Source organism: Myotis brandtii, unplaced genomic scaffold (assembly GCF_000412655.1).
Source record: "Myotis brandtii unplaced genomic scaffold, ASM41265v1 scaffold478, whole genome shotgun sequence".
NCBI lineage: Eukaryota > Metazoa > Chordata > Mammalia > Chiroptera > Vespertilionidae > Myotis > Myotis brandtii.
Window position 1 is genome coordinate 359,634 of NW_005368264.1, and position 8,047 is coordinate 367,680.

The 8,047-nt window shown below is 41.4% G+C and overlaps 1 pseudogene; it reads left to right on the forward strand.

Annotated features, from left to right (window-relative positions):
• Positions 1 to 7,003: 7,003 nt before the first annotated feature.
• LOC102254024 lies at positions 7,004 to 7,430 on the forward strand (annotated as a pseudogene).
• The last annotated feature ends 617 nt before the right edge of the window (positions 7,431 to 8,047 follow it).

Genomic DNA, 8,047 nt, shown 5'->3' on the forward strand with positions numbered 1-8,047 from the left:
TTTCTAAAATCAATAAAAATACATTTTTTTAAAAAAGAACAAGGTGTTTCCTCACCCAACCATGCACCAATTCACAGACCTTCTTGAGTATATTACTCTTACTTATTTTTCCCAACAATCAAGGTTTCACTATATTCTTCCTCCATTCCTTACAACAGTTATCAAGTTATATAGTTAATTTTTATTCTATAGAATGCTTGTGTTACCATCATAACTAGTCAGTTTAATAATATTAATAATAGGGGGAAGGCCAGACATTATATGCACGGTCATCTGGGCAGCTTCACCAGGAAGCTGCAACTTCATGCTCCACAGGGAACCACTGGCTGTTCCCTGCAAACCACTTGGGGAAGGGGCCCACCAAAGGGAGAAATGGATGTCTGTGCAGTGAATTTAGGGTGACATAGGAAAGATGCTTGCCTCTCGGTCTAGCCCGAGGAACCATGGATTGGCTAGAGGGGTGGAGCCAATGCAAACCCGTGAAAATTTAGACAAAGGAATCCTCTTTTGCTTATTCAGTTTGCTTCACTCCTGCTTCCTTGCACTCGCCCGTGCTCCCTCCATAGCCATGTGACACTAGAAGCATAGGCCATGCAGACCCCACACACAATGGACTGCAGCTGGGAACACAAGCTAAGCTATCAGGTGCCGGACTGCATTGTGCAAATATGGAGCGGAAACCCTGGGCAATAGCTTTGATCTTAGCCATGCTGAAGACAAAATGGGACTTCTTCCATGGAGAGACAGAGGGAAACAGGGCCTTGAAGGGCAACCCCCTTCATGTTACATCACCAATAAAGCTTTCCACAACACCTCATCCTCCCATGGGGCCTCAGGAAAGTCTCGTTCCCATGGCACCGAAAGAAGCCTACTTCTGCCAGCAACAGGTGGGGACACAGAAAACACCCCACCAATAACACTTTTTATTCAAAAATGTTTATTTAACTGGAAAACTGTATTCTTCTGAGGTTCCTTACCAAACACTGGAGGTCAGAAAAACATTTAAGAAAATGACTCAGCTCTTGCAAGTGTCCATGTTGAACACTGATGCAAAGAGATCAGCCCAAATGAGCTCAGTTATTTGAAATATTTAAGGTAGATACAAACTGAGACTAAACATTGAGTTTTCTCCTCTCTCTGGTCGTAGTCAACTGAGCACTGCACTACATTCATAATCAAGAAATGAATAACATTCTATCCTTTTGGCAAAGGAGATCAGCAAGAGTTCACCTTGTGTAAATATAACTAAAAATATGTATTCTAGCTCTAGCCAGTTTGGCTCAGCAGAAAGAAAGTGGGCCTGTGGACCAAAGGGTCCCGGTTTCAATTCCAGTCAAGGACACATACCTTGGTTGCAGGCTCCTCCCTGGCCCAGGCCCTGGTCAGGGCTTGTGCAAGAGGCAACCAATCAATGTGTTTCTCTCACATCCATGTTTTTCTCTGTCTTTCCCTCTCTCTCTCACTCTCCCTAAAAATCAATGGAAAAATATCCTCTGGTAGGAATTTTAAAAAATTACATACACACACACACACACACACACACACACATATATATATATATATATATACATATATACATATATATATATATTTTCATGTATGTATTCCACTTTACACAAGTAAGAATTATTGTAGTGTACAAGCATCAAGAACAAAAGATAAAATAGATATAAGTAATAAATTTTTTATCCTTTAGGGAAATAATACCCAAAGGACTCCATTATTATAGGAAACTGTATGCCATTGGTTTTAAATGAATCCATTTCCAAAATATTCATTTTATGTGTGTTGAAACATCATAAAGTATTTACTGAATCACATAAATCTAGGTTTTAATGGTTACAATTCATCTTTTTCAGTCATTTACTCCCTGCTTGGCTCCCCACATTGTATATGAGTTATTGAAATATTTAGCTAGTTCATTAAGAGCTGAAGACATTCAGATTGAAATGTCACAGTTTGACCCAAGTACAATCCATCCCTGCCTCTTCAGTTTGTGTCCTGCTGCTCCCCAAATTGTAAATGTGGGTATTCTGCATGAAGATACAGGCTGGGCATCCTTGAAGTTCCTCTTTTATAAGTGCATATACTTTGCAGGACCCTTTATCCTAGATTAGATTTTTTTTCTAGTTATATATTTAAAGATCATGATCTCTCTCCTGCTATATACCCCTTTCATATTCTCTTGGCAGAAAGTTTGCCCTCCAACACACACACACACAAAACTTTGATAGAATTTTCTCACAGCCCTTCCAGAACTTCCCAGGCAAGGAGGACCTCACACCTACCTATGCAGGTTTACAAAAGCACAATATTAGATCTCTTTGAATCAGTTCTGCACACATTATATGCTAGATCAAACGAGCAAAGAAGTTTCCTTTCTTCTGCCATCGCTCGTAGATTGGTGTTGGGCCCCTGAAGGAAGTGAGGATATTATTGATTAGCAAGGTCTATAATGAGTAGAGAAAGACAAAAAGGGATAGGTGATCATCTCCCACTCCCCTTACTTGCATCCCAAAATTTACGCTAAGCCTTGTTTATGCCCATCCCCACACCATCTCCATAAAAGAGATGCACCAAATGAACACAGATTTTCTCAGTGCCTTTATACCCTGATAGAGCTGCAAGTGCAATAATGTCACCTCCTTTGAAGGTATTCATTCCATAGGCTTATCTAAGATAAAGATAAAGGGCTTAGTATAATCCCTGGTACATAGATTATACTTTATTGGTGTTTTTTCATGTTACTGACAACACTCTGCACTTTATTGTTGTTCATTGGCTCAAAACAAGCAAGGAAGTTGCTTTTAGCTGTGTGTTTGTGAACAGAATAAGCCAGGACTTCATAAGGAAGTATTTCATCATGTAAACATCCTAGAGAGAAGAAGATGGCAGCATAGGTAAACGCCTGAATTCACCGTCTCCCACAAACACATCAAAATTACAACTAAAATACAGAACAACCATCATCCACAACCACTGGAAAGCTGGCTGAATTGAAGTCCTACAACTATAGAAGTAAATAAGAAAGCACACTGAGACTGATAGGAGGTGCAGAGGTGTGGAACCGGCTGGTCTGGCACCCACATGTGCCGCTTTTTTTAATCAGGAGGAAGAGCGTCTCTGCAGAGGCCACCCAGAGGAGCAAGGGATTCCAGCCCCACACCAGACCCCCAGCCCAGGGTCCCAGAGCTGAGAAAAGAAGTTCCTATGGGCAGTAAAAACCAGTGCTATTAGGGCTCAGTGACATAGAGGCTTCTGGAGACCCAACTGTTTCTCTTAAATTGCCAGCACCATGAACTGAACTTACAAGGTCCCACTTCCTCTAAGCTCCAGCACCAGGATGAGGCTCTGGAGAACACAGATACATGCGAGGAGGAACTGGATTGTCTGGCCTCAGGGCAGGAACTTGGGGGCGGCTTTCTCCCAGATGGAGGTGCTTACAGGGGTCATTGTTCCTATACTGGGACCTCCCCAGTCACAGGGCTGACTGGCAGCCATTTCTGTTTGCTCCACCCTGGTGATTCCTTAAGACCCCACTCAAGCTGTGTGCAGCGACTTTTGCATATGAATGGCCTGTCCTTACTCAGGCTAAAATATCTCAAACAAGCTGCAGCTGGTTCAGGGAGCCCCAAACCTATCAAGAAAAGGCCCAAGACCTGGCACCACCACCAGCCTGCCTTGCTTCTCAGCTGGACCTCATCTGGGTACTTCCAAACCTGATACAAAGAGGAGGAATCTGCAGATTTCTCTGTAGCTCCTGCTCACTTTGCACCTCCCTGAAGACCCAGAGCCAGTATTCCCAGTGGTCAGTGTCAGACCATACAAGATTACAACTCTGCACATCCATAAGCAACACACTCAAGGGGAAGACTCAATGAGCACCAAAGCCCCATTGAAGCAAGTCCTGCTCCATAGGGGTGTCTCCTGCATAGCAGCTCTCCCACTATAGTCGCAGCTGATCCTCACAGCCAATTGGCCTGGAGGTCAATTTCTCCCAGTAACACCAACAGCAATCAAGTCTCAACTACAACAAGACTGTGCTCACAGCCCACAAAAGGGTACACCTAGAACTCAGCTCAGGTGACTGGGGAGGCTGAGCCACTAGGCCCTATAGAGCACCTACTACACAAGACCACTCTACCAACTCAAGGAGACATAGCAGCTCTACCCAATATATAGAAACAAATACAGGGAAGCAGTCAAAATGTGGAGACAAAGAAACATGTCACAAATGAAAGGAATAAAAGAAAGAAAACTACTGAATATAGAGTTCAAAACCATGGTTATAAGGTTACTCATGAATCTTCTAGAAACCTCCAAAAAAATGGAAAAAACACCAGTCAGAATTTAAGCATACACTGACTGAAATAAAGAATAATTTACAAACAGAGAACCCAGAAATTTACCCCATTATGCTCAATTAATATTTGACAAAGGAGGCAAGAGTATACAATGGAGTCAAGAGAGTCTCTTCAATAAATGGTGCTGGGAAATTTGGTCAGATACATGCAAAAAAATGAAACCAGATCACCAACTTACACCATACACAAAAACAAACTCAAAATGGCTAAAGGACTTAAATATAAGACAGGAAACCATAAAAATCCTACAAGACTCCATAGGCAGCAAAATAGCAGACATATGTTGTAGCAATATCTTTACTGACACAGCTCCTAGGGCAATGGAGACTAAGGAGAAAATAAACAAATGGGACTACATCAAAATAAAAAGCTTCTGCACAGCAAAAGAAACCATCGACAAAACAAGAAAGCCCACTGCATGGGAGAACATATTTGCCAATGCTATTTCAGATAAGGGTTTAATCTCCAAAATTTACAGAACTCATACAACTTAACAAAAGGAATATAAACGATCCAATCAAAAAATGGGCAAAGGACCTAAATAGACACTTTTTGAAAGAGGACATACTGAAGGCCAAGAGACAAATGAAAACATGCTCAAAGTCACTAATCATCCGAGAGATGCAAATCAAAACAACAATGAGATAGCATCTTACACCTGTCAGAATGGCTATCATCAACAAATCAACAAACGACAAGTGCTGGAGAGGATGTGGAGAAAAAGGAACCCTCGTGCACTGCTGGTGGGAATGCAGACTGGTGCAGCCACTGTGGAAGACAGTATGAAGTTTTCTCAAAAAGTTAAAAATGGAACTCCCATTTGACTCAGTAATCCCACTTCTAGGACTATATCCCAAGAAACCAGAAACACCAATCAGAAAAGATATATGTACCCCTATGTTCACAGCAGCACAATTTACAATAGCTAAGATTAGGAAACAGCCTAAGTGCCCATCAGCAGATGAGTGGATTAAAAAACTATGGTACATCTACACGATGGAATACTATGCTGCTGTAAAAAAGAAGGAATTCTTACTGTTTGCAACAGCATGGATGGACCTGGAGAGCATCATGCTAAGTGAAATAAGCCAGTTGGAGAAAGATAAATATCACATGATCTCACTCATATGTGGGATATAATGATCAACATAATCTGATGAACAAGAATAGATCCAGAGACAAATGGCAGGGGAAGGGGTGGTTAGAGAGCAACCAAAGAACTTGTATGAATGCATATTACCATAACCAATGGACACAGACACTGTGAGGGCTTGCCCAGGGTGGGAATGGCTGGAGGTGGGGGTCAATCAGGGAAAAAGGAGACATATGTAAAACTTTAGACAAGAAAGGAAGAAAGAAAGAAAGAGAGAGAGAGAGAGAAGAAAGAAAGAAAGAAAGAAAGAAAGAAAGAAAGAAAATGAAAATGAAAATTTTAAAAAATAATTTAGCTAAAATTCCCCTATTGGTGAATATTTATATTTCAAATGTTTGTTGATATAAAACATCATAAAAAAAAGAATAATATGGGGGGTAATGTGGGGATAAGGACACATATGTAATAACTTAATAAAAAAAATTTTTTAAAAAGAAGAATATACAGGGATTCAACAGTAGACTAGAGGATTCTGAGAATCAAATCAACAATTTGAAATATGAGGAAGCATAAACACCCAGCCAGAAGAGCAAAAAAGAAAAAAGAATCCAAAAATATGAAGATGTGTAAGGAGCCTCTGGGACAACTTCAAGCGTACCAACATTCACATTATGGAGGTGTCAGAAGAAGAGAGAGAGAGCAAGATATTGAAAACCTATTTGAAGAAATGACAGAAAACTTCCCCTATCTGGTGTAAGATATAGACTTACAAGTCCAGGAAGCACAGAGAACCCCAAACAAGAGGAACCCAAAGAGGACCACACCAAGACACATCGTAATTAAAATGCCAAGGGCTAAAGACAAAAAGAGAATCTTAAAAGTAGCAAGAGAAAAGCAGTTTGTTACCTACAAGGGAATGCCAATACAACTGTCAGTTGATTTCTCAATAGAAACTATGCAAGCCAGAAGGGAGTGGCAAGAAATATTCAAAGTGATGACTAGCAAGGACCTACAACCAAGATTACTCTACCCAGCAAAGCTATCATTTAGAATTGAAGGTCAGATAAAGAGCTTCATGGACAAGGAAAAGCTAAAGGAGTTCATCGCCACCAAACCAGTATTACATGAAATTTTGAAGGGTATTCTTTAAGAAGAGGAAGAAGAAAAAGAAAAAGATAAAATGGCAACAAATACATACCTATCAACAATTGAAACTAAAAATCAAAATAAATGAATAAGAAATCTAATGAACAGAATAAACTGGTGAATAAAATAGAATCAGAGGCATGGAAATGGAACAGACTGAGGATTCTCAGAGGGAAGTGGGGTGAGGGGTTGGGAAGATTAAACAAAGATCTTATATGCATATATGCATTACCTATGAACACAGACAAGAGGGTGGCGAAGGCCTGGGGCAGGGCAATGGGGGGCAAAAAGAGGGATATCTGTAATAATCGCAATAAATATTTTTTTAAAAAGACAAATGCTGTTTGATTCTACTTTAAAAAAACACAGACAAAAAAAGCAGGGACACCACCTGGGCGCCATGGTCTTCTTCACGAGGCAGCTCTGGCTGTGCAGCCACGTCACAAACCGCTACTGGCAGGTGCGGAAGGTGCTGAAGAACTGCTGTTACCGGCTGGCTGTCTGTCTGGGCTCTGATCAGAGCGTTTGTGAAATGCCCGAAAGCCCGGAAACGGAAGAGGAGGGTCCTGAAGACGCTCTTGATTAATCGAATTACAGCTGCCTCCCAGGAACCTGGCCTGCATTACCCAGCGTTCATTGGCAATTTAATTAAGTGCCAGGTGGAGCTCAACAGGAAAGTGCTGGCTGATCTGGTCATCGATGAACCCAAGACTTTTAAATCCTTGGCTGCTTTGACCAGAAGGAGGGGAGAGGGAGGATTTGCTGCTGTCTTGGAGGACGGGAAGGAGCCTGAAAGCATCTTTTCCAGAGAGGTGCAGGACCACTGAGGGACACGGCCACACCTGCCCTCTGCAGCCACGTGTCTTGGGAACAGGCTTCTCCCCCCTCCCTCCCCCCATGACCATGTGGTCATAATTAAAACAGGGGCTAAGAATCGTTTGCCAAGAATGTGTTAAGTTTGCTTTGCAATGGTGTTACCTTACATTTCAGTAACAGGAGGAGAGAAAAGGCCTGTTTGTCCTCCTTGGGACGGGCCAGTAGCATCTCATGTAGATTGTGCCAATAAAGCTTGTGTGGTGGTCAAAAACAAAACAAAACAACACATCATAGAAGTTGTTGTCTGTCCCTTTGGTAGCTGCAGGAGTTGTAAACTACTTCACACGAAATAGAAAATAAAATTAAGTGGTTATAAGCACGTCAGAAATATTGTAAAGGATTTTCTGCTTCTTGCTTTTGGCACTTTCTTGCTAGGAGTGCAGTGATGGGTAGTGAGTTGCTAGATGGATATACCATTATTAGTCATAGTTTTACCTTATCTTTTATTGGGATGTGGTGGCTTTGGTCTTTGGTGGTTTTGTTTGTTTGTTTGTTAAATATATTTTTATTATTTCAGAGAGGAAGGGGAAGGGAGAGAGAGAGAGAAACATCAATGATGAGAGAGAAT